Here is a 26,188-nt window from a genome sequence, read left to right as displayed (position 1 = left end):
TGTTATTCAAGTTTGAAAAGCGACATTATCAGAAGCCAACTAGCTAGAGACCTATATATAAAAGTGACCTTCCCAGCAATGTTCAGGAACAGCACTCTGACAAGAATCTGAGCAGCTGCAAGTGAGGACTGGTCTTCTTACCAGAGCATTATCTATAGCATTTGCTGGTGGGCCCTATGACTAGGAGGTTAAGGAGAGCCTTTTTTTCACTTTCTTTCCGTCTTGCTGTGAATTCTCTCTCCCTTTTTGTAATTTATTGGAGGAGTTATGGTCTAATTTATTAGGAGGCAGCCAGGGGAGTCTTTGCTTCTTCCAGCAGCTCCTTTCTTTGAAGTACATCTCAGTAGTATTTCAGAGGGATGCCATTTTACCATTCTGGTACCTTGAGTGGCTGATCTATCTCCTTGTTCCAAATGTAGGTGCTGAAAGGTCTTCATGAAGCAGTGCTACTTGTACAAACTCGGCAGATTGCTTACTCACAGACCTACTAGTTTGTCACTCAAGACTGATGCCAAGGTTACTGCTGTGGGAAGAAAATGTCCACCAATGCCGTAACAAACTGCTAATATGGGTGAGGTCTAGTTGCTGTGCTCCACTCCTGTTCTCATTCCCCAGCTCTCTTGTCTTCTCCTCAAGGTCTTCACTCATCAGCCTCTCTGGCTCGGCCATGTAACTAAGCTACAGGCTGTACATCCAAAAGGTTACCCGGTATTATGGCTTTCCATTTCTCAGATCAGCCATCATCTTTTACCTCAATAGTTTAAACTTTAACTCAAAAGAAGACTTGAATGATTGTGCACAGGCCTACATCCTTTCTTGGGGATGTCCCAAACTAGATATAACACATGGGTACAGAAGATGGCCTCTCCATACCCTTGGAGCTGTAAACTACAGCTCTCAAATTGCTCTTTGGCTAGGCGGCTATATTTACTTTCCAAAAGCCGCCCCTTGCCAAGTCTTGAATCAGTGTTCCTCATACCTGAGGCTATCACAGATCTTTCTCCTTCAAGAACCATAATCTGAAACACAAAATCAGGTCAAAACTCAGTACCGCTTTGTCCTTAGAAGATCATTCTTATCAGTCTAGATGCCATATCATCACAAGGAATTCCTCTCTGAAAATTCTCCAGTATAATCATCTGAGTTGGATTATACTGGTCTTTTCACTGCTGACTTAATCTGCTTGAGAGAGATTGAGACACTCTCCTCCTTAACCAAGTGGGATCATAGAATCATAGAATATCAGGGTTGGAAGGGACCCCAGAAGGTCATGTAGTCCAACCCCCTGCTCGAAGCAGGACCAATTCCCAGTTAAATCATCCCAGCCAGGGCTTTGTCAAGCCTGACCTTAAAAACCTCTAAGGAAGGAGATTCTACCACCTCCCTAGGTAACGCATTCCAGTGTTTCACCACCCTCTTAGTGAAAAAGGTTTTCCTAATATCCAATCTAAACCTCCCCCACTGCAACTTGAGACCATTACTCCTCGTTCTGTCATCTGCTACCATTGAGAACAGTCTAGATCCATCCTCTTTGGAACCCCCTTTCAGGTAGTTGAAAGCAGCTATCAAATCCCCCCTCATTCTTCTCTTCTGCAGACTAAACAATCCCAGTTCCCTCAGCCTCTCCTCATAAGTCATGTGTTCTAGACCCCTAATCATTTTTGTTGCCCTTCGCTGGACTCTCTCCAATTTATCCACATCCTTCTTGTAGTGTGGGGCCCAAAACTGGACACAGTACTCCAGATGAGGCCTCACCAATGTCGAATAGAGGGGAACGATCACGTCCCTCGATCTGCTCGCTATGCCCCTACTTATACATCCCAAAATGCCATTGGCCTTCTTGGCAACAAGGGCACGATGCTGACTCATATCCAGCTTCTCATCCACTGTCACCCCTAGGTCCTTGTCCGCAGAACTGCTGCCTAGCCATTCGGCCCCTAGTCTGTAGCTGTGCATTGGGTTCTTCCGTCCTAAGTGCAGGACCCTGCACTTATCCTTATTGAACCTCATCAGATTTCTTTTGGCCCAATCCTCCAATTTGTCTAGGTCCTTCTGTATCTTATCCCTCCCCTCCAGCGTATCTACCACTCCTCCCAGTTTAGTATCATCCGCAAATTTGCTGAGAGTGCAATCTACACCATCCTCCAGATCATTTATGAAGATATTGAACAAAACCGGCCCCAGGACCGACCCCTGGGGCACTCCACTTGACACCGGCTGCCAACTAGACATGGAGCCATTGATCACTACCCGTTGAGCCCGACAATCTAGCCAGCTTTCTCCCCACCTTATAGTGCATTCATCCAGCCCATACGTCCTTAACTTGCTGACAAGAATACTGTGGGAGACCGTGTCAAAAGCTTTGCTAAAGTCAAGAAACAATACATCCACTGCTTTCCCTTCATCCACAGAACCAGTAATCTCATCATAGAAGGCGATTAGATTAGTCAGGCATGACCTTCCCTTGGTGAATCTCGATTAGATTAGTCAGGCATGACCTTCCCTTCCCCAGTACGTCCCTCGGCCCGCGCCGCTTCCAGCAGCTCCCATTGGCCTGGAGTAGGGAACCGCGGCCACTGGGAGTTGCGATCGGCCGAACCTGCAGACGCGGCAGGTAAACAAACCGGCCCAGCCTGCCAGGGGCTTTCTCTGTGCAAGCAATGGAACAAGTTTGGGAACCACTGCTCCAAAGCAGCATAAGCTTTTGACCTAGACTTAATCACCAGTTCTTTCACTAAAATTTACCAAAAATTACTTCCCTAGTTCAAGTCAGCACAGCTCTCCCTGAGTAGCTCTTGGGAGAACACTCCCAAACAAAGAATTGTTGTTACCCCAGGAACTTCAAGGATTTAAGGAGAAGGCTGAGATTTTTTTTTTTTTTTAATTTCTGGCACAACATCTAATATGTGAGCTCTTGAAATTATAGGAGTTCTTAAAATTTCAGGAGCCCCTTACCTTGATTTTCCTAGCTTCTCAAACTTCTGCTCCCCACACGATCTGGGCGGGGAATAAGCCAAGCCTTCCTAGATAATGTAAAAGATATAAAGGTAATAGTGGATGCAGTACTTCTGCACTTGTGGGGGGGGCCTTTAATTCTGGTAGGTCCAAAAAAGAGATTCTAAAGGTTTTACTCCAGTTTTCTATAGTATCCAAAAGACATTGAGGTTTCTCCTTAATGCTTGACCTATCCACACTAACCCTATTGGTGATGAAGGCCTAGTTGGATATGGGAAAAACTGGTTCTGGTCCAGAAAGTAATTGCCCTGAACCACAGCTGACCTGAAGGAAGCCTGTTTCCATGTGCTCTTATGACAATGACACCAACACTTCCTCCATTTTGAAGTAAAAGGATCAGCACAATTGATTCGGCCTGTGTTTCACGTGGTTACAAGATTAGCAGTACTGTTTTGTCTGTCGTCTCTGCTGTGATCAAATCTAGTGGTCATTCCAATGATCTGTTTGAGCCAGCAAAGGTAAAGATAAAGGTACTGTTGTGCAGTATTCCACACAGTCAGGATGAGTCCTTAGTGATTATGTCATGATTTCATTATCGACCTGCAAAAGAGTTCCCTTGTTCCTTTTTGAAAAATGTTATTAATCTGATAGTTCTCTAAGACATAGAAGACTCCTGTTTTCTCAAGAGAAGTTAATCAAGATCCTTAATATGCTCAACCCATTGATCCAATCTCTAATTGTATTGGCCCTGCTGTGTCTGCCCCGACCAGCATGAGGGGATTTTGTGTGAATGCCATAATATAGGTCTCACACCTTTTGGGGATCCCTGCAAATGTGCCTTTTTAAACATTGGAACTTTCAGGACCAATATGTCTCATACTGTTTCTCCCAGCAATGGTGGAAATAAAAAGTGAACCAGCTCAGGGAAAATTCCTGGCCGACTCTTCTGTTTGGAGTAGAGTCAAAATCAAGAAAAATGATCCTGTTGGGGAAACTCATCACAATATCAGTTTGTTGGAACTAATGATGGTCGTAAATAGTGTAGAGTCCTTACTTCACGGAATTCCACAGTGTCTCAGCCTGGCATATCAAACGTGTCTGTGATGGGGCATACACACTCCGCGCTAGCATGGATGAGGTTAAGGAGCTGTTTTGAGCTGGAGTGGCCCTGCCCCTGTGCATCTATGGATCAGGCCAGGTCTAAAGGAGTTAATAGGAGGAAACTCTGCTCAGATGAGGACAACCCTGGGAAGAGAACAGGCTGTAAAGTTCTTCAACCCTGAAGAGAGGGCTGGCAGCCTGCAGAGCCCCTGCTCTCACAGAACATGGGAGCAGATTCCCCTAACAAAAAGGAGGAAAAAAGAGAGATGTAAACTAGAGCCCCAGTGAACTTTGGAGTATGCTGTGAAATTCCCAGGGCCCTTTGAAAGAAGAGGGGCCCGTATCCCTGAAAGGAGCTGTCTACAGGTGTTTCTTTTTCATTCTTTGGTTTAACTTTGTTTATTGACTGTAGATTGTTTGTTGTTTCACCTGAGACCCTGAGAGAGGGGCTGAAACAGCCAAGAGGCTTCGGCTGAAGGTTTGAGCACTGGCTGTCTAGAGAGACCCACTCTGCGGCACCCGCTGGGATGGGAGTAATTAGACTCTCACATGTGTGCGTACCGCATGTATTTCCTAAAGGGGAACCTCTATCATGTTCACATTCGTGACAGTTGGTGGAGAATATGGGCATGTTGATAGCCCTTGGGATAAGGGAAAACGATGTTGCTTAAAAAATAATGGACAGATTATTAACATGGGTTGTGGAGAACCCTCAGCTTGCCCAGCGGGAACAGCAGCAGTTGCTGCAACAGTTGGCCACTCAGCAGCAACAGCAGATGGCACAATAGCAGCAACAATTGATTAGTGATCTAGTGGCCCAGCAACAGCATCCGCAGCAATGCCTAGTGCAATAAATGCTGTTCTTTTTCCAGTCTGCGGGGGCAACAGGGAATCCAACAGCAGGGACCTGAAACCCAACCACATCGACTGCATCGATCCTGGTGAAGTGTATGAAAATGGGCCCTGGTGATGACCCTGAGGCATTCCTTATGACATTAGAGTGCGTGGTGGTAGCAACATAGTGGCCCCAGAGTAGTGGGTCATCTTGTTGGCCCCCCTCATCTGACCAAATGTTCCCAGATGGCCTACTAGGAGATCAACCTGGTGACTACTCAGGATTACCCCAGAATTAAGGCCACCGTCCTCAGCTACTTGTATATCACACAGGAGACACACCAGTGGCTAATGGACTCAGTACTACAGCTGGAATGGGCAGTATGCAGCCACTCACCTGGATGACATCATCCTTTATAGTCCAGAGTGGGACAGCCACATAAAGCAGTTCAGAGCAGTGCTTCAGGCCCTCGCACATGGTGGCCTAAAAACTACCCAAGAAAAACGTAAAATAGGGAACCACAAAGTCACCTCTTTGGGGTACACCATGGGAGGGGGCTGTCTGCAGCCATTAGTTAGTAACATCCAAGTGTTGACAGCTGTCCAGTGCCCACACAAAAAAACAAATCCAGTGCTTAGTGGGTCTGGCGGATACTATTTGCACTTTATGCCAGGATTTCCCACAATTGCAGCCTCCCTCCCAGACCTCATAAAGAAAGGAAGGTTCGAGTGGTCTGATAATAAGGCTTTCAAGACATTGCAGGAGCTGGTCCTTTTTAATCCAGGCTTTTCAAAAGGATTTATCCTGCAAACTGATGCTTCAGACGTGTCCTAAGGGCAGTCCTTTTGAAGGAGATTGAGGGAGAAGAACACCCATTACTTTATATAAGCCAGAAGCTTTTCCCTCGAGAAAAGATATAGTCCATCATAGAGAAGAAAGCACTCGCAGTAAAATGGGCTGTTTACTCCTTATGGTATTATTTGTTGGGAAACCCCTTTTCTCCAGTCACAGACCACGGTGAGTTAGGTGGAGTTGTCTTCCTGGATTCTGGCATCAATCGTTTTTGCCAGTAACCTTTCATGAGATCTGAAGTGGAGTATATCTGGTAGCTTCCAGACTATGGAAAATACTAAATCACAGATACTGTGCTGGTAGCTGTCATTACAGGGGAGCACACTACCACATACAGATTCATGACAGTGACAAACAAAAAGGGCTTACATAGACTGGCATGGAGGAATAAGAGCAGGTCCTGAACTGAAGTAGCCATCAGGATCTTATCCCTGCTGGTCAAGGCCTGTTGATGAAAGCTACCTACATACAGGGCAAAATGAACCTTCGAGCTAATTGGCACAGTCACAGAGACCTGTTACTGAGCAATTGAGAATTAGGTCTGTGTGATGGGGTGTGCATACCCCACGCTCTACTGGGCATGCACCAGGTGCTATGCTAATATAAAAGGGAGCAGCCCAGCTCAGTCTGGGCTGACTTTCGGAGAGAAAGGACCTTTGGTGGAGGCTCCAGCTGAGGAGCTGTCACAGCCCTTGCTTCCGGGAGCCGGAGATGCCGAGATCTGGATTGGAGATCTGTGGCCAACGGAGCCCCAGGGAATTACCTGTGCTGAGGAGCCCAGAGACCCTGATTCCCCATGGACTGCAGCTTCACAAAGTGTGATAGGAAGTGACCTAGAGAGGGTGAGCAAGTGTTATCTCCCACGTGTGTGAGGTCAGTGTGTTTTGGTGGGATTCTCCGCTGACCCAGTGGCAGACCACTCCACCACTGTTGGGGCCCAGTAGAGTCAGGTGGGCCCAGGACCCCCTACCCGGGCTGCCCCCCTGGAGGTGGGCTCTCAGGTCTTGGCCATTAGGCATCACTGCCCTGTACCTGAGGGCTGCTATGCTACCCTGCCTCATATCTGAGGACTGCCATATTGACTCTAGCCATTAGGCAACGCTACCCGGCACTCAAGGGCGGCAGTATTGACACTGGCCACTAGGCCACGCTGCCCTGAATTCGGGCTACTGTATTCACTCTGGTCACTGATCTAAGGTGCCCTGAACTCAAGGACCACTGTATTGACTCTGGCTATTGGGTCAAAAGTTCCTGGGGCTTTTCCGGTACACCTGGCCAAACTCCAGTCTTTTCCGCTCACGTGTTTCTCACTTCTTTAAAAGTTGTAGCTTGGGGAAAATGTTAGGTCAAAAAAACCCACTGGGACACAAACTTAGTTCTCAGAGTAGCAGCTGTGTTAGTCTGTATCCGTAAAAAGAAAAGGAGGACTTGTGGCACCTTAGAGACTAACCAATTTATTAGAGCATTAGTTCTGCAAGTGTGGCTGTCAGGGCTTGTCATATTGCCCCCATCAGCTTTACAAAAACAGTATTTTGTCCCACTTTGTAAACCCTGCACACTGGCTAGCTATGCCAGTAAAATTGGCAGTCCGGCTGAAGCATAGTCAGGGACTAGCCCATGCCCTACCTGTCATGTGACTACAACTGAAATCCTCTCCACTCTACTTTCTTTACTGCTGTCCTCTCAGAAAGCCCCCACACGCTCTTGCATAAATCCTTCAGCTGTCTCTCTTCCCTGTGCATAGACTCAGATTAACTTGGATTTGGAGACTCACTGACTGGGGTTAGTGGTGAGCCTTGAGGCCGATCAACTCCACTGCTGCCATCTGAAGGCAGCAGCTGACCCAACCCAGGCTACTGGCTGCACTTCTGAAGTTACTACTGGGGGAATTCTGCAATACTGCGGAATGCAGAATTTTGCAGAATTCCCTGTTTCCCCTGCAGAATTTCTGGCTGCACTAGGGGCCGCTGGGCACTGCAGAGCCCAGTTCACAATGAGCAGAGCGCCCAGCCTGGCGTGGCTGGAGGTTGCATGTTCTTTGATCCTCATTCTCCCGGCGGGACAGTGAAGAAGTTGGGGTGGGGGTAGTAAATGCTCTGGGGGTGTTGGTGTCTGGCCAGAGGCTGCCCCCCGGCTGGGCTCTGTGGGGATTGGGGACTGGTGTCTGAGGCTGCCCCACAGCTCAGCTCTGTGGGGAGGGAGTGTGATGGAGTGTAGGCAATGGGGAGTTTTGACCTGGGAATATTGCATGGGCGTTTTACTGGTACTGTCTGCATTGGTGCTGGATGGTGGTGGGATATCAGGGTGTGACTTCTCTTGAGCGATGATACCTGAGCACATAACCTGAGCCCGGGAGGGGGTTGGGGCCAGGTGACACCTTCTGCCCGGGAAACTGGACAAAGGCTGGAGGAGGAGCCAGGGTGTGTGGCTGGGTGAGATTGCTGGAGGGGGTTTCAGAGTGGAAGGCCCAGAACCGGGGTCTGGCCTCCCTGGTGCCCAAGATGGACCTGACTGAGGGGTCCTGTTTTCTATAACTACAAGCTCTGTTTTGGACTGTGTTCCTGTCGTCTAATAAACCTTCTGTTTTACTGGCTGGCTGAGAGTCACGGTGAATCGCAGGAAGTTGGGGGTGCAGGGCCCTGTCTGCCCCGCAGTTGGGCTTTGTGGGCAGTGGGGGCTGGCATCTGGGCAAGGGACTGCTCTGTGGCTGGGCTCTGTGAGTAGGGGAAGCTGGTGTCAGGGGGCTGCCCCGCGGCTGGGCTCTGTGAGTAGGGGGAGCTGGTGTCAGGGGGCTGCCCCGCGGCTGGGCTCTGTGAGTAGGGGGAGCTGGTGTCAGGGGGCTGCCCCGCGGCTGGGCTCTGTGGGTAGGGGAGCTGGTGTCAGGGGGCTGCCCCGCGGCTGGGCTCTGTGAGTAGGGGGAGCTGGTGTCAGGGGGCTGCCCCGCGGCTGGGCTCTGTGGGTAGGGGGCTGCCCCGCGGCTGGGCTCTGTGGGTAGGGGGCTGCCCCGCGGCTGGGCTCTGTGGGTAGGGGGCTGCCCCGCGGCTGGGCTCTGTGGGTAGGGGGCTGCCCCGCGGCTGGGCTCTGGGGGTAGGGGGCTGCCCCGCGGCTGGGCTCTGGGGGTAGGGGGCTGCCCCGCGGCTGGGCTCTGGGGGTAGGGGGCTGCCCCGCGGCTGGGCTCTGGGGGTAGGGGGCTGCCCCGCGGCTGGGCTCTGGGGGTAGGGGGCTGCCCCGCGGCTGGGCTCTGGGGGTAGGGGGCTGCCCCGCGGCTGGGCTCTGGGGGTAGGGGGCTGCCCCGCGGCTGGGCTCTGGGGGTAGGGGGCTGCCCCGCGGCTGGGCTCTGGGGGTAGGGGGCTGCCCCGCGGCTGGGCTCTGGGGGTAGGGGGAGCTGGTGTCAGGGGGCTGCCCCGCGGCTGGGCTCTGGGGGTAGGGGGAGCTGGTGTCAGGGGGCTGCCCCGCGGCTGGGCTCTGGGGGTGGTGGCGTCTGGGCCAGGGGCTACCCCATGGCTGGGCTATGCAGGGGCTGGTGTCAGGGAGCTGCCCTGTAGCTGGGCTCTGTGGGGAAAGGGGGGCCTGGTGTAAGGGGGCTGTCCCGCGGCTGGGCTCTGCGGGGAGCGGGGGCTGCTGTCATGAGGTGCCCCATGGCTGGGCCTGGCAGGGGCTGGTGTCAAGGGGCTGTCCTGTGGCTGGGCTCTGTGGGGAGGTGGGGCTGGTGTCTGGGGGCTGCCCCACTGCTGGGCTTTTCAGGGGGCTGGGCTCTGTGGGGAAGGGGGTCTGGTGTGAGGGGGATGCCCTGTGGCTGTGCTCCATGGGGGTGTGTGTGTCTGGGGGCTGCCCTGCTGCTGGGCTTTGGGGGGAGGGGGCACTGGAGTCTGGGGGCGGCCCCATGACTGGCCTCTGCAGGCGGGGGAGGGAGGGCGGCTGGGCTCTGGGGGTGCAGGTGTTTGGGCCAGGGGCTGCCCCGCGGCTGGGATCTAGGGGTGCAGGTGTTTGGGCCAGGGGCTGCCCCGGGGCTGGGCTCTGCGGGGAGGTGGGGCTGGAGTCAAGGGACTGACCTCCTGCTGGGCTTTGGGGAAGGGGAGCTTGTGTCAGGGGGTTGCCCCACAACTGGGCTCTGTGGGGAGTTGGGTGGGCTGATGTCTGGGGGCTGCCCTGGGGCTGGGTTCTCAGGGCATGGGGTGTCTGGTGTCTGCCGCTTGGCTGGGGTCTTTGTGGAGGGTGGGCTGGTGTCAGAGAGCTGCCCAACGGCTGGGCTCTGTGGGGAGGCGGGGCGCTGGGGGCTGCCCCACCGCATGGGTCTGGTGGGGGCTGGTGTCTGTGGGGCTTCCCTGCCACTGGGCTTTGTAGGGAGTAGGGATTGGTGTCTGAGGGGCTGCCCTGCAGCTGGACTCTGTCGGGAGTGTTGGCTGGTTTCTGGGGGGTGCTACACAGCTGGGCTCTGTGGCGAGGGTGGGGGAGGGGCTTGTGTTTGGGGTGGGGGGTGTCCTGTGGCTCTGCTCTTGGTGGGGGAAGGGATTGTGGGTGTCAGGTCTGGGGAGACAAAAGGGTATCTGTCTGTGGAATGCAGGAGAAGGGAGAGCAAAGGACTAAGAGCAGATGTGTGGCCAAAAGAAGTTCTGTAAAGTCCATTTTTGTCTCCTCTGGCATTTGGAGAAGAGGCATTTATGTGAACAAATTTCAGAGTAACAGCCGTGTTAGTCTGTCTTTGCAAAAAGAAAAGGAGTACTTGTGGCACCTTAGAGACTAACCAATTTATTTGAGCATAAGCTTTCGTGAGCTGCAGCTCATTTCATCGAACGCATTCAGTGGAAAATACAGTGAGGAGATTTATATACACACAGAACAAGAAAAAATGGGTGTTTATCATGCACACTGTAAGGAGAGTAAAAAGAAAAGGAGGACTTGTGGCACCTTAGAGACTAACCATCACTTAAGATGAGCTATTACCAGCAGGAGAGTGGGGGCGGGGGAGGGAAACCTTTTGTAGTGATAATCAAGGTGGGCCATTTCCAGCAGTTAACAAGAACGTCTGACGAACAGTGGGGGGGGGAGGGGAGAACTAAACAAGGGGAAATAGTTTTACTTTGTGTAATGACTCAACCACTCCCAGTCTCTATTCAAGCCTAAGTTAATTGTATCCAATTTGCAAATTAATTTCAATTCAGCAGTCTCTCGTTGGAGTCTGTTTTTGAAGGTTTTTTTGGTTGAAGAATAGCCACTTTTAGGTCAGAAATCGAGTGACCAGAGAGATTGAAGTGTTCTCCGACTGGTTTATGAATGTTAAAATTCTTGACATCTGATTTGTGTCCATTTATTCTTTTACGTAGAGACTGTCCAGTTTGCCCAATGTAAATGGCAGAGGGGCATTGCTGGCACATGACGGCATATATCACATTGGTAGATGTGCCGGTGAACGAGCCTCTGATAGTGTGGCTGATGTGATTAGGCCCTATGATGGTGTCCCCTGAATAGATATGTGGACACAGTTGGCAACGGGCTTTGTTGCAAGGATAGGTTCCTGGGTTAGTGGTTCTGTTGTGTGGTGTGTGGTTGCTGGTGAGTATTTGCTTCAGGTTGGGGGGCTGTCTGTATGCAAGGACTGGCCTGTCTCCCAAGATTTGTGAGAGCGATGGCTCGTCCTTCAGCATAGGTTGTAGATCCTTGATGATGTGTTGGAGAGGTTTTAGTTGGGGGTTGAAGGTGACGGCTAGTGGCGTTCTGTTATTTTCTTTGTTGGGCCTGTCCTGTAGTGGGTGACTTCTGGGTACTCTTCTGGCTTTGTCAATCTGTTTCTTCACTTCAGCAGGTGGGTATTGTAGTTGTAAGAATGCTTGATAGAGATCTTGTAGGTGTTTGTCTCTGTCTGAGGGGTTGGAGCAAATGCGGTTGTATCGTAGAGCTTGGCTGTAGACAATGGATCATGTGGTGTGGTCTGGATGAAAGCTGGAGGCATGTAGGTAGGAATAGCGGTCAGTAGGTTTCCGGTATAGGGTGGTGTTTATGTGACCATCGCTTATTAGCACCGTCGTGTCCAGGAAGTGGATCTCTTGTGTAGACTGGACCAGGCTGAGGTTGATGGTGGGATGGAAATTGTTGAAATCATGGTGGAATTCCTCAAGGTCTTCTTTTCCATGGGTGCAGATGATGAAGATGTCATCAATATAGTGCAAGTAGAGTAGCGGCATTAGGGAACGAGAGTTGAGGAAGCGTTGTTCTAAGTCAGCCATAAAAATGTTGGCATACTGTGGGGCCATGCGGGTACCCATAGCAGTGCCGCTGACTTGAAGGTATACATTGTCCCCAAATGTGAAATAGTTATGGGTGAGGACAAAGTCCCAAAGTTTAGCCACCAGGTTTGCCATGACATTATCGGGGATAGTGTTCCTGACGGCTCTCACAAATCTTGGGAGACAGGCCAGTCCTTGCCTACAGACAGCCCGCCAACCTGAAGCAAATACTCTCCAGCAGCCACACTCCACACAATAGAACCACTAACCCAGGAACCTATCCTTGCAACAAAGCCCGTTGCCAACTGTGTCCACATATCTGTTCAGGGGACACCATCATAGGGCCTAATCACATTTGCCACACTATCAGAGGCTCGTTCACCGGCACATCTACCAATGTGATATATGCCGTCATGTGCCAGCAATGCTCCTCTGCCATGTACATTGGTCAAACTGGACAGTCTCTACGTAAAAGAATAAATGGACACAAATCAGATGTCAAGAATTTTAACATTCATAAACCAGTCGGAGAACACTTCAATCTCTCTGGTCACTCGATTTCTGACCTAAAAGTGGCTATTCTTCAACCAAAAAAACCTTCAAAAACAGACTCCAATGAGAGACTGCTGAATTGAAATTAATTTGCAAATTGGATACAATTAACTTAGGCTTGAATAGAGACTGGGAGTGGTTGAGTCATTACACAAAGTAAGACTATTTCCCCTTGTTTATCCCCCCCCCCCCCACTGTTTGTCAGACGTTCTTGTTAACTGCTGGAAATGGCCCACCTTGATTATCACTACAAAAGGTTTTCTCCCCCCGCCCCCTCCTGCTGATAATAGCTCACCTTACCTGATCACTCTCTGTTACAGTGTGTATGGTAACACCCATTGTTTCATGTTCTCTGTGTATATAAATCTCCCCACTGTATTTTCCACTGAATGCATCCGATGAAGTGAGCTGTAGCTCAAGAAAGCTTAAGCTCAAATAAATTGGTTAGTCTCTAAGGTGCCACAAGTCCTCCTGTTCTTTATGTGAACAAAATGAGTTGTGGAAGGTGTTTATTATCTAAGGGTTCAGAGTAACAGCCGTGTTAGTCTGTATTCGCAAAAAGAAAAGGAGTACTTGTGGCACCTTAGAGACTAACCAATTTATTTGAGCATGAGCTTTCGTGAGCTACAGCTCACTTCATCGGATGCATACCGTGGAAACTGCAGCAGACTTTATATACACACAGAGAATATGAAACAATACCTCCTCCCACCCCACTGTCCTGCTGGTAATAGCTTATCTAAAGTGATCATCAGGTTGGGCCATTTCCAGCACAAATCCAGGTTTTCTCACCCTCCACCCCCCACACAAATTCACTCTCCTGCTGGTGATAGCCCATCCAAAGTGACAACACTTTACACAATGTGCATGATAATCAAGTTGGGCCATTTCTCTCACCGGGGGTGAGAGAACCTGGATTTGTGCAGGAAATGGCCCAACTTGATTATCATGCACATTGTGTAAAGAGTTGTCACTTTGGATGGGCTATCACCAGCAGGAGAGTGAATTTGTGTGGGGGGTGGAGGGTGAGAAAACCTGGATTTGTGCTGGAAATGGCCCAACCTGATGATCACTTTAGATAAGCTATTACCAGCAGGACAGTGGGGTGGGAGGAGGTATTGTTTCATATTCTCTGTGTGTATATAAAGTCTGCTGCAGTTTCCATGGTATGCATCCGATGAAGTGAGCTGTAGCTCACGAAAGCTCATGCTCAAATAAATTGGTTAGTCTCTAAGGTGCCACAAGTACTCCTTTTCTTATTATCTAAGGGGTTAATCTCTTGTTCATGCAGCAATTGAATAGACTGCGTGTGATGTAAGCTTTTAGAAATGGTTCTTTTTGAAAAACTGTTTGTTTTATAAAGTAGCCAGATGGCACTTAAATAATTAAAATAAATAATAGAATTGAAGGACAAGGAAAAAGAAATGGGGGGAGTAGACTGAAGGACAAGGGGAAAGAGAGAGAGGAGAAATAGGTGTCTGTTGTTCACTGTGAAAATCTGGTTACCATAGCTGCAAGACCTCACTAAACCTCTTGAATCCTTGTAGATGCCTTGCCATTATTTTATGCGTCAAGGTAACCTTTTTGATACTGATTATCTTAGCCAGGACAGTAAGTGAACTTGATGCACTCTCAATAAAGAACCATATCCCTCTATTTCTGTTGGGTTGAAGTGGTACTAACCTGCTCTGGACTTTATATTCAGAAAAGTCTCCGGGTTACGTCTGAGACTGTCAGCAGTAACAACTTTATGCTAACTATGGTTAGGCTTGCCAGAATTCAATTTTTACTTTTTTATAATTGCAATGGACAATAAATATGTTCAATTTTAAGCATTGTATTTTTATTTTTTATTTAAATTTTCAAAATTGTGGGAAATCATGGAGGGGGATCAGAGAATAATTTTTTAATGACAGTAGATGTTGAAATTAAAAAAGTTAAATCTTTAAAACAATTAAAGCCTAATTTTTCAACATCACATGTCAAAATATATGAAGTAAATAGTCTTAAATTACTCTAATAAATTCTCAAGCAGTACTTTTCTTTCTTTGCCTCTCTGTAAATTTCCATTATTATCAATGGAAATATCAGTTTTCACCGGTTTGTGTGTCTGGTGAAATCAACGTTCATTGACATTTGTTGAAAAAAATCTAAGCCTTCCAAGCCTAACTATGATTAATACTTGAAAAGATCCCAGCTCTCTGCCAGAAAGGCAGTTGGGCTAGCTGTGGAGAGAGGGATGGAGAAAAATAGGAGTTTTAAGTTTATTCTTCTTCCCCAGTGAACCCGGAAGCCCCTTTAGGCAGGGCTTAAAAAATTTCTCAGACAGCTGCTTGTCTGAGGGGAAGATACAAAAGATATGGGGATGGGGGCCTCAGTCTGTAAGGTCCGGGTGAGAAGCTTGGGTTTACCTGCCAATAGTGGCTGAGAAGGATGAGGGAGCTCAGGATTGTCTTAGGGTGCTGTCGCTAGACCCTGATTGGAGTCTCTACCTTTTTGCATTAGTCTGTCTCAATGGTGTCTAATAAATCTACAGCTACTCCCCTTCCCCATGTGCTGGTAGGGAGGAGTTTTCTGATTCTTCTCCATCCTAGAGTTTCCTGGCTGCAGGGGAGGCAGGGATTCCTACTATATGCTTTTCCCAGTGTTGTGGATCCTGAATAGGGGGAGAGAGATCCCTCTTGGGGGTCGGTGGGGGGTGTGTGTGAGATAGAGAGGGAGAGATGGTCTTACCTTGTGAATAGCTTTAGGTCCTTTTTCCAATGCAGTTCATAGCCTTGCGAAGTAGAAGAGGTAATAAACTAACATGATACTTGGGTTTAAATCCTACTCACCAGCTCCTGAACAGCATCAATAAAACTGATAAGAGTTATGTTAATTTTGTTCTGCTTTTTCAAACAGCCTCAGTGAGCCTCAGCAGGCATGTTGGAGCTGTCTGTCTGCAGACTCATGGAGACAAAACTTTTAGTTACTTGTTGGACATAAAAAAAATTTGTTTTTTTGCAGCCATAAGGGCAACAACTTAATTTAAAGAAAAAAGTGGAATCTTATGTTCTGCAGAACATATTCGAGTAGCTCCGCCCCCATTTGTCAAGGGAAGCTTCCCAAATTGTGTTTAGAAGTTTGTGGTTCTGGGACCACTTACGCTCACCGTTTTTATTTCAAGTCCACACATGTAAATTAGGAGCTATTTAATGTACCCGTTTAGTTTTTATCATAAAAAGTGAAATGAAAATGAGCATTACTGCTCATGGAGCATTGAGGGGTGGGGTGGGGTAAAGGCTCACCTAGTTCAGAGGAACCTTCATTAAAAAAAAGATTTTGGAACCGGTTACTGTGGCAGCCTGTTGTTGCTAAGACACAAATTGCAACAGATGCCTAAAACTGCTTGCACCATGATAATATCATGGCTGATTCTAAAGAGAAATAATATATCACTAAATTGGTCACAGATACAACATTTTATCTACAGTCGTGGCTTACTGCTGAGCATGGAAACAGATTTGGGGAAATGATGAAAGATCTATTTAGAGATTAATCTTCAAATATGCTGGATCCTGGCAGCCTTTAATAGTCAATATATGAAGTCAAGACATGCATTTGCAACATATTTATCACTTCATGTTGAAAATAAAATTGAGGGCAGCCTGAGGTAAATAAATACAGGTCGCTCTTAGTGACTGATGTGCTGTGGCTGTGTAAGCTGACCTGCTTGAGTGCTGAAGAGGCTTGAGTCTACCCAGTGTTCTGGAAGGTTACTTACCTATTGTGTTTTAACATGCACTGCAGTCTGTGTAGGTTAGCTACAGGAAAAGTTTAGCAGTGGCCTGTAGAGGGTGGTGGTGTTTTTTAAAATGTACTTAAAAGAGTATTGTAAACTTTATTTAGGATAGATTTTCCCTAAGAAGGTGCAGTTCTAGCAATTGTCATAATGTGATATATAAAAGTACAAGCAAACCACAGAGACATAGCTTGCTTGCATGCATAGATATGTGTATAGCACATGTGCATAATTTAGTTTCACAGGGCAGTGTTTAAGGACCCCATCATTGCATGTTGATTGAAAACAACAATTATACTCTGGACATCCAATTTATTCAGCACAAGTGTAACTGGATTGTGAATTTAGAAAGTATGTTTTTGATCAAGGTGTAAATTCAGTTACCACCAAAACAGGAAATAATTAATCTCGCTGTTGTTTATGATGTTATGTTTCAGTGATCAAGTCTTCTATCAGGAAGCTAAAAATGAAAATGTTATAAAGGTAGATCATTTTATGTTTATGATCTAATTTTGTTCACTCTAGATTGGTTTGAAGGGACACTTACATTTTGAGCCTAAAACATCCCAAGGTTTTGGTTAAAGAAAAAATTATTTTACGTAACTTAAGATAAAAATAGAATTTTTGCTTTCACATGTTATGTTTTTGAAATTCCGGTGAAAACAAGATTTTCTATTTAAAATTCTCCAGTGTTTGCAATCCAACTATTAGAGCACTGTATGAGTGGAAAAGAACTAAAAACAACAAAACTGACCAATGAACGTAACAGGACAACTTATTGAGTGATCCATCCCCTGTCATCTTGTCCAGGCTTCTGGCAGTCAGAGGTTTAAGGCATCCCAGAGCATAGGGTTGCATCCTTGACCATCTTGGTTAATAATAACCATTGACGGACCTATCCTCCATGAACTTATCTAATTCCTTTTTGAAGCCACTTACGCTTTTGGCCTTTACAACATCCCCTGGCAATAAGTTGCACAGGTTGATGGTTGACTGTGCATTGTGTGAAGAAGTACTTCCTTTTGTTTGTTTTAAGCCTGCTGCCTATTAGTTTCATATGGTGACGTGCTGGTTCTTGCATTATGTGAAGGCGTAAATAACACTTCCCTATTCTCTTTCTCCCTGCCATTCATGATTTTATAGGCCTCTATCGTATCCCTCTTTAGTTATTTCGTTTCTGAGCTGAATAGTCCCAGTCTATTTTCTTTGGAAGCTATTCCATAACCATCATAATCATTTTTGTCTCTGTACCTTTTCCAATTCTAATGTGTCTTTTCTGAGATGGAGTGATCAGAACTGCTCAGAATATTCAAGGTGTGGGTGTCCAATAGATTTATATTGTGGCGTTATGATATTTTCTGTTTTATCATCTATCCCTTTCCTAGTGGTTCCTAACATTGTTAGCTTTTTTGACTGCTGTTGCACATTGAGCAGATATTTTCAGAGCACTATCCACGATAACTTCATGATCTTTCTTGATTGATAACAACTAATTTAGAACCCATCATTTTATATGAATAATTGGGATTATTTTTTACAGTGTACATTGCTTTGCACCTATCAACGTTTATATATAGTGTGCATGATAATGTTAATAATATGGGACTTTGCAAAGAAGCCTTCATAAATTTCTTGTGAGGCATTTTGAATGAGGAGGAGATTCAGTAATTGTTAGTGTTAGAATCCCAGTTGTTTTGAGATTACTTGTTTTGAAGTTAAAACCTTGGGTTGCCTTTTCTTCTTACTGTAATTTTCTTCTTATTTCTAATTTCAAAGGCTAAAATATATAAAAAAAATCCATGTATCATTAAATATAACAATGATCAATAGAACGTTTTCCCGTCTATAATAAAGTACTACTTTAGGCTTCAGTATCACTGCAAAGAGAGAAAATCCGACTTCTCCAAGAAAATATTTGTAATACTGGTTATATAATTTAAGTTAAATCTCTAGGGACAAAAGGCCAACATTCAGACAAAAATCATAGAAATGTATGTTTGGAAAGAACCTTGAGAGGTTAGCTGGTCCATTGCCTCCATGCTGAGGCAGGACCAAGTATACCTAGACCAACCCTCACAGATGTTTGTCTACCCTGTTCTGAAAAAGCCTCCAGTGATGGGGATTTCACCACATCCCTTGGTAACCTGTTCCAGTGCATAACTGTCCTTTTATAGGTTTCAGAGTAGCAGCCGTGTTAGTCTGTATTCACAAAAAGAAAAGGAGGACTTGTGGCACCTTAGAGACTAACAAATTTATTTGATCATAAGCTTTCGTGAGTTACAGCTCACTTCATCGGATGCATTCAGTGGAAAAACTGTTAGTCTCTAAGGTGCCACAAGTACTCCTTTTCTTTTTGTCCTTTTATAGTTAAAGTTTTTCCTAATATCTACCTAAATCTCTGTTGGTGCAGATTACTACTTGTCCTTCCTTCAGTGGACATGGAAAACAATTAAGCACCATCCTTTTTATAACAGCCATTAACATATTTGAAGACTGTTATCAGGTTCCCCCTCAGTCGTCTTTTCTCAAGACTAAACATGCCCAGTTTTTTAACCTTTCCTCACAGGTGAAGTTTTCTAGACCTTTTATCATAATAGTGTGGTAATAATTCTAATGCTCTGAGGTGAATCACCTAACATAAAATTACTAATATATTTAATATATAATAATGTATTTCTCTTATGACATAACACTATTTAATAAGGGGGTGGGGAACCTAAAGTCACCCTGCCTACAAATTAGGTAACAAGATATTGGAAAGTTCTAGCTCAGAGACAATTTCACCACTATCTGAAAACTTGCTCTTTAGATTTCTGGGAATCCAGGTGCACACCCGAGCAGCACCATAGCCATCACATAAGTACATTTCGTTTTTCCTGATCAGAGTTTAACAGGAAACTGCTGATGAAAAGTCAGAGCGCAAAATTAATTCTTTCATTTGTGCATGGAACATTTTTTAAAATTCAAGCGTCCATCATTCCTGGAAGGTTTTACAATTTCCTTTCTAAAATTGGTCCAGGTAAAAATTGACTGGTCTGTCTATAGAATTGTTTTCCTCTTTGATTGCTTTTGTCCTTTTATTATAGTGGAGATCTAAGTCTCAGAGACTTGGGTTTGGAATATTTTTCTGTTTATTTTTCACATGTTTGACCTATGCAGAAGTGTCTGAAGTGTTTCTGTCCTGTTGGGTTTTGTTGGACACATACTGCATATCCTTTTCTGTGACTTTTCATTTCAACAGCCTGTAGACCTGCAAAAGTTATTGTGGGAAAGAAAGAAAAACTTATTTCTTTCACTTGTTTAGTGTTGATTTAGGTTCCTAATTACTGCTGGTAAATACTTTGAGAACAGAGTTTTATATCACAACTAAGGTGCAAGTGCCGAGGTCCTGTGAAGAGGAGGTAATGGAGGAGCTGAGGTAAAACTGATCTTGTGATTCAATTTAGCTTCACATCAACAGAGGGCTTCATTAGGAGGACATCGGGTAACATGTCCACATCTCAAATTGTTCTTCAGGGTTTCCAGCCAGCTAAAGTAAGAACATAAGAATAAGAACATAAGAATGTTTTCCTGCTTTGAGCAGGGAGTTGGACTAGATGACCTCCCATAGAATTCTGTGATTCTATGAATGGCCCTACTGGGTCAGACCAAAGGTCCATCTAGCCCAGTATCCTGCCTTCTGACAGTGACCAGTGCCATGTGCCTCAGAGGGAATGAACAGAACAGGTAATCATCAAGTGATCAGTCCCCTGTTGCTCTTGCCAGCAAGTTAAAGAAGTATGGGCTGGATGAATGGACTATAAGGTGGATAGAAAGTTGGCTAGATTGTCGGGCTCAATGGGTAGTGATCAATGGCTCCATGTCTAGTTGGCAACCGGTATCAAGTGGAGTGCCCCAAGGGTCAGTCCTGTGGCCGGTTTTGTTCAATATCTTCATAAATGATCTGGAGGATGGTGTGGATTGCACCCTCAGCAAGTTTGCAGATGACACTAAACTGGGAGGAGAGGTAGATACGCTGGAGGGTAGAGATAGGATACAGAGGGCCCTAGACAAATTGGAGGATTGGGCCAAAAGAAATCTGATGAGGTTCAACGAGGACAAGTGCAGAGTCCTGCACTTAGGAAGGAAGAATCCCATGCACCGCTACAGACTAGGGACCGAATGGCTCAGCAGCAGTTCTGCAGAAAAGGACCTAGGGGTTACAGTGGACGAGAAGCTGGATGTGAGTCAACAGTGTGCCCTTGTTGCCAAGAAGGCCAGTGGCATTTTGGGATGTGTAAGAAGGGGCATTGCCAGCAGATCGAGGGACGTGATCGTTCCCCTCTATTCAACATTGGTGAGGCCTCATCTGGAGTACTGCATCCAGTTTTGGGCCCCATACTACAAGAAGGATGTGGAAAAATTGGAAAGAATCCAGCGGAGGGCAACAAAAATGAATAGGGGACTGGAACACATGACTTATGAGGAGAGGCTGAGGGAACTGGGATTGTTTAGTCTGCGGAAGAGAAGAATGAGGGGGGATTTGATAGCTGCTTTCAACTACCTGAAAGGGGCTTCCAAAGAAGATGGATCTAGACTGTTCTCAGTGGTAGCTGATGACAGAACAAGGAGTAATGGTCTCAAGTTGCAGTGGGGGAGGTTTAGGTTGAATATTAGGAAAAACTTTTTCACAATGAGGGTGGTGAAACACTGGAATGCGTTACCTAGGGAGGTGGTGGAATCTCCTTCCTTAGAGGTTTTTAAGGTCAGGCTTGACATCCCTGGCTGGGATGATTTAGTTGGGGATTGGTCCTGCTTTGAGCAGGGGGTTGGACTAAATGACCTCCTGAGGTCCCTTCCAACCCTGATATTCTATGATTCTAAGATCTCTATCAAGCATTCTTACAACTACAATACCCACCTGCTGAACTGAAGAAACCGATTGACAGAGCCAGAAGAGTACCCAGAAGTCACCTACTACAGGACAGGCCCAACAAAGAAAATAACAGAACGCCACTAGCCATCACCTTCAGCCCCCAACTAAAACCTCTCCAACACATCATCAAGGATCTACAACCTATCCTGAGGGACGACCCATCAGTCTCACAGATCTTGGGAGACAGGCCAGTCCTTGCTTACGGACAGCCCCCCAACCTGAAGCAAATACTCACCAGCAACCACACACCACACAACAGAACCACTAACCCAGGAACCTATCCTTGCAACAAAGCCCGTTGACAGCTGTGTCCACATATCTATTCAAGGGACACCATCATAGGGCCTAATCATGTCAGCCACCCTATCAGAGGCTCGTTTACCTGCACACCTACCAATGTGATATATGCCGTCATGTGCCAGCAATGCCCCTCTGCCATGTACATTGGTCAAACTGGACAGTCTCTACGTAAAAGAATAAATGGACACAAATCAGATGTCAAGAATTATAACATTCATAAACCAGTTGGAGAACGCTTCAATCTCTTTGTACACTCGATTACAGACCTAAAAGTTGCAATTCTTCAACAAAAAAAACTTCAAAAACAGACTCCAACGAGAGACTGCTGAATTGGGATTAATTTGCAAACTGGACACCATTAACTTAGGGTTGAATAAAGACTGGGAGTGGATGGGTCATTACACAAAGTAAAACTATTTCCCCATGTTTATTCTTCCCACCCCCCACTGTTCCTCAGACGTTCTTGTCAAGTGCTGGAAATGGCCCACCTTGATTATCACTACAAAAGGGTCCTTACTACACCCCCCCGCCCCCAGCTCTCCTACTGGTAAGAGCTCACCTTAAGTGATCACTCTCGTTACAGTGTGTATGGTAACACCCATTGTTTCATGTTCTCTATGTATATAAATCTCCCCACTGTATTTTCCACTACATGCATCCAGTGAAGTGAGCTGTAGCTCACAAAAGCTTATGCTCAAATAAATTGGTTAGTCTCTAAGGTGCCACAAGTACTCCTTTTCTTTCTGCGAATACAGACTAACACGGCTGCTACTCTGAAACCTGTAGATTATGGAAGAATCTGAATCTCCTTTGCTATTGGTAGAGCTCCACATTCCACCAGCATGCAGGCCCACTGCCTCAGTGGTACCAACCTCCTGTCTCCCCTTAGTTTTGGAGTTCTGTTGGATTGGATTCTGCGGGGAAGGGTTATGAACGAGAAACTGAGCAGTGGTTGGTCATGCAGCACCCTTTGTGCTCTTGGTATGAGATCATACCGTCCTAGTGGACACTGCTGGCTAAAATATTCTGATCTCGAGTGCAAGGGGTGCATGCATGTCAAGAGTTGTATGACATTTTTTTTTCCATACAATTTTTATGGAAAACACATCTCAAAGAACTCCAGTTACTGTAAAGGTAGGTAACTTTTCTGTTGTCCTCACTGAGCATGCTCAAGTCAAGCCTCGCTTTGCATCTAGTGCTGATCAGACTCTGCATGCGCTATCCCTGCAGAGTGACTGAGCATATTCCCTCTAGCCCCAGGCTACAAGGGTGAAGCTGGATTGTGCAGGTAATGGCTGATAGGGGTTGAGGTGGGGTTGGGCACGGGAACTGAGAGCAGGGAGCCTGGCTCTCTTGTGCTCTCAATGATGCTCCTGCTTCCACCCAGGCTGTGTATAGGAGGAAGGAAGAAGCTGTCTGATTTAAATGCAGAAAGGACAAGAGCTGGACCTGGAGCATTCCTGGGGAGGATCAGGGGGTAGATTGGGATGGAGAGCCTGGGGGGTGGAGGCTGGCACTGGCTGGGCAAGGAGGCGATGTCTGGGAGCCAGGAAGGGGCACAGGGAACCAGTAGGTGGGGGAGGAACTGAGATTGAATGAGGAGCCGAGAGGGATACTGGAACTAGGAACCAATGTGGGTGGGGGGAGACAGAACTGACAGGAAGGCAGGGTGTGGAGGAAGAACTGGCACTGGCTGCACAGAGACAAGGAGCCAGGTAAGGAGAGGGCACTGAGATTGGATGAGGAGATGGGGGTGGGGAAACGGATCAGGGAAGGGAAGTGCAAGGAGGCTGGGGAGTTTGAAGTGGGGACTGGGAAGGGTTGGGCAGGAGGACTGGGATGGGGAGACTAAAGGGGTGAGAGGAAGGCTTCTGCAGAAGGCAGACTGGGGTCAGAAGCCTGAGGAGTGGAGACTGGGATGAGGAACTAGTGGTGGGGAAGAAAGGGGACAGGTTGCAGGGAATGGGGCGAGGTCAAGCTTGGGAGAAATGGGCAGAAGGGTCTGTGCCCACTAAACACAGTCCCCTCCAAAGCCTGGGATGGAACCCAAGATCCCTGAGTCTCACTATTCCTCTGCTGTCAGCAAATATCTGTGAAACCCATTGGCAAAGTGTCCCAGGCCTTACTAGTGCTGGTGTACACAGAGGGTAGCAACTTACTCTTGCTATCATTTACTCCGTTAGCTCAAGTGACAGAAGTCTGTGTGGTTCCAACCCTTTTGATGAATCATGTGGGGGTCAGTATAATGCTGCGTGATGGAATTTCAATTTTTTTTTTCAGTTTGCTTTTTTAAAAACCTAGAAGAGCTCCCACACACAATTACATTAAAAGAACACTGTTAAGATTGCAAAGTCAAGCATTCCAAAGTTAGGAATTGCTAGAATTAAAGTTACTTGTGCAACCTTAATTCAGCTCGCTTGTGCATATGCATATGGTACAGTCTTCAATTACACAGTCACATACCATTTTTCCCTCAGGATCCCTACCTCTTTCAGAGCACAGAATGGACAGGGTTCACTGAATGAGCAGCTATTCAAAATTTTGTTTTCTTCTTATTGTTTAATGTGCGGCCCCAGGCATTATTTACTCCACACTATTCAAACCCTGCTCTGAAGGCAGAATTATTAATTTCCTCACAGGGTTTTCACTGATGCTCATCACTACAATATCTGAATGCTTCACAAATATTAATGAGTTTATTTTCAGAATGCCCCTGAGGTAAATGGGTGTGTGATGGGCTGTTCTGGGCTCTTTGAGGCCCCCTGATCCTACCACACCCTGACCCAACCCAGAAAGGAGCAGTGAAGGTGGGTTCCTCCAGGCCTACCTAGAAAGGTTACGGGAAGCAGCCAATCATTTCCCAGCCGGCTCAGTTAAAAGGAGCTGCAGGGCCTGAGCAGGGTCAGTTGCTAGCTGGGACCGGAAGGGTGAGGAAGGAGTGGAAGGCTGAGAGACTCCACAGATAAAGAGACTGGGGATAAACCCTGCTCAAGTTGGGATAGGACTGTGAAGCTCTCCAGGTGCAGAGGCCTGGGAGAGAAAATCCTAACTAAATGGTGGCAGAGACGGTTACAAGCTCTCCAGGCAAAGAGGTATGAGAGAAGAGTCTGAGAAATCAGACAGAGATTAAGAAACAATTTGGAGGCCTGGTAGAGAGACCCCTCTTAAACAGGGAACAACAGATGGAGAGCCCAAGAAAGTGATGGGACAGAGTGGGAAGCAGCTGAGGGAATGCAGCAATAGCAACTAGTAAAGAAAGCAGCATGTTGGGTGTCCCTGTGTTGGGACATAGAGTAGTGGGCAGGCCTGGGTCCCCCCCGCTAGCAGAGTGGCCAAAGCCTCGAGAAGGGGATACATTTCATTTTGGAGCCTGAGAATGGGGCTAGAATTTAAACAGGCCCAGAGATGGGGCTGAAGACCCTGCAGAGGACCAGCCATTTGTTGGACTTTGTTACCCTGGAAGGGGTTTGTTCATTCATGAATATTAACTGTGTGACTTAGTTGGAGGGCTGAGCCAGTGAAGACCTGCCTGATGAGGCAATGGCCAACGGGGTACTGCGAAAAGAGAGAGTGAGTGCAGGTTCACACCTGGCCAACAGGAGGTGCTCACGAGAGTTGAGTGTCCCCCATCCCCGGGTGCTATAATTCCTATTTTATAGATGGGCACCTGATGTTATGGTTGAAAGTATCCAATAATATTTGGAACACAATTTGAGAAACCTAGGGCCTGATTTTTCAGAATATTTAACATGTTATTTAAGGCTATAAGAAAGTTGTGATTTGTTTGTTTCAAAAGTTGTGACCGTAGTTGGTTAAAGTTGTGGTTTTGGTGTGAGGACAAATTTGAGGGCACCAGGTCACAATACCAGTCACTGAAATTTGGCCTGGCTGCCCTTCTATCATGGTGGAAGGGGAAGCTGGTTCAAATTTGAGTGAACGGTGTTGTGACATTGTGAGGGAGTGGTGTGGCAAACTGGCACATAGGGTCACAATGCCATTCAAATTTGCAGTAGTCACAGAATGTTGTGGTATGTGTTAGAAGTGTGGTTTCTGCAATAAAATTGGAGCGCATGGTTTTCTTGTAACCTTGATTATATAGCACTCTGTATGTTCAGATCACAGCTCCCGCTGAATTCAGTTGCAGCTGTGAGTGTTCAGCATGTCTGCAAAGCAGACCAACTATCTCAAGTCAGGCAACGAGAAAATGAGGAACATAAAATTAATGGCCAGCTGTGAAAAGTTTGTTTTAAATGGCTTGCCCAGCATCATACGGGAACGATGGGGCAGAGACAATGTACAGAATCCAATTCTCTAGGACAGCTTTCAAGTGCCTTAATTATTAGACCTCGCAGTGGTGAAAGTAAGCCGGTACACAGCCAACCATACCAGCAGGGGGCAGCTTCCCCAGGCCAGCAATTTAAAAGGGCTGGGGTTTTGGCTGCTTGCCGGGAGCCCTGGGCCCTTTAAATCCCCACCAGAGCCCCACTGCTGGAGCCCTGGGATTCTGGTGGCGATTTAAAGGGCCCGGGGCTCCCAGCCGCTGCTGCTGGAGCCCCGGGCCCTTTAAAGCGTGATTTAAAGGCCCCGCCTCTTACAGTTGAGGACCCGCCCCCTTCTGGTGGGGCCCCATCCCCCTGCTCAGGACCCTGGCCCTGTGTACCAGTAAGTCCTTT

At 46.9% G+C, this 26,188-nt stretch overlaps 1 protein-coding gene across 2 annotated transcripts in view; it reads left to right on the top strand.

Annotated features, from left to right (window-relative positions):
• EYA3 (EYA transcriptional coactivator and phosphatase 3) overlaps positions 1-26,188 on the top strand; it is a 140,109-nt gene that overhangs the window by 12,117 nt on the left and 101,804 nt on the right. The window lies entirely within an intron of this gene.

Source organism: Lepidochelys kempii, chromosome 19 (assembly GCF_965140265.1).
Source record: "Lepidochelys kempii isolate rLepKem1 chromosome 19, rLepKem1.hap2, whole genome shotgun sequence".
Taxonomy (NCBI): Eukaryota; Metazoa; Chordata; order Testudines; family Cheloniidae; genus Lepidochelys; species Lepidochelys kempii.
This window is presented reverse-complemented; position numbering and strand designations above follow the sequence as displayed.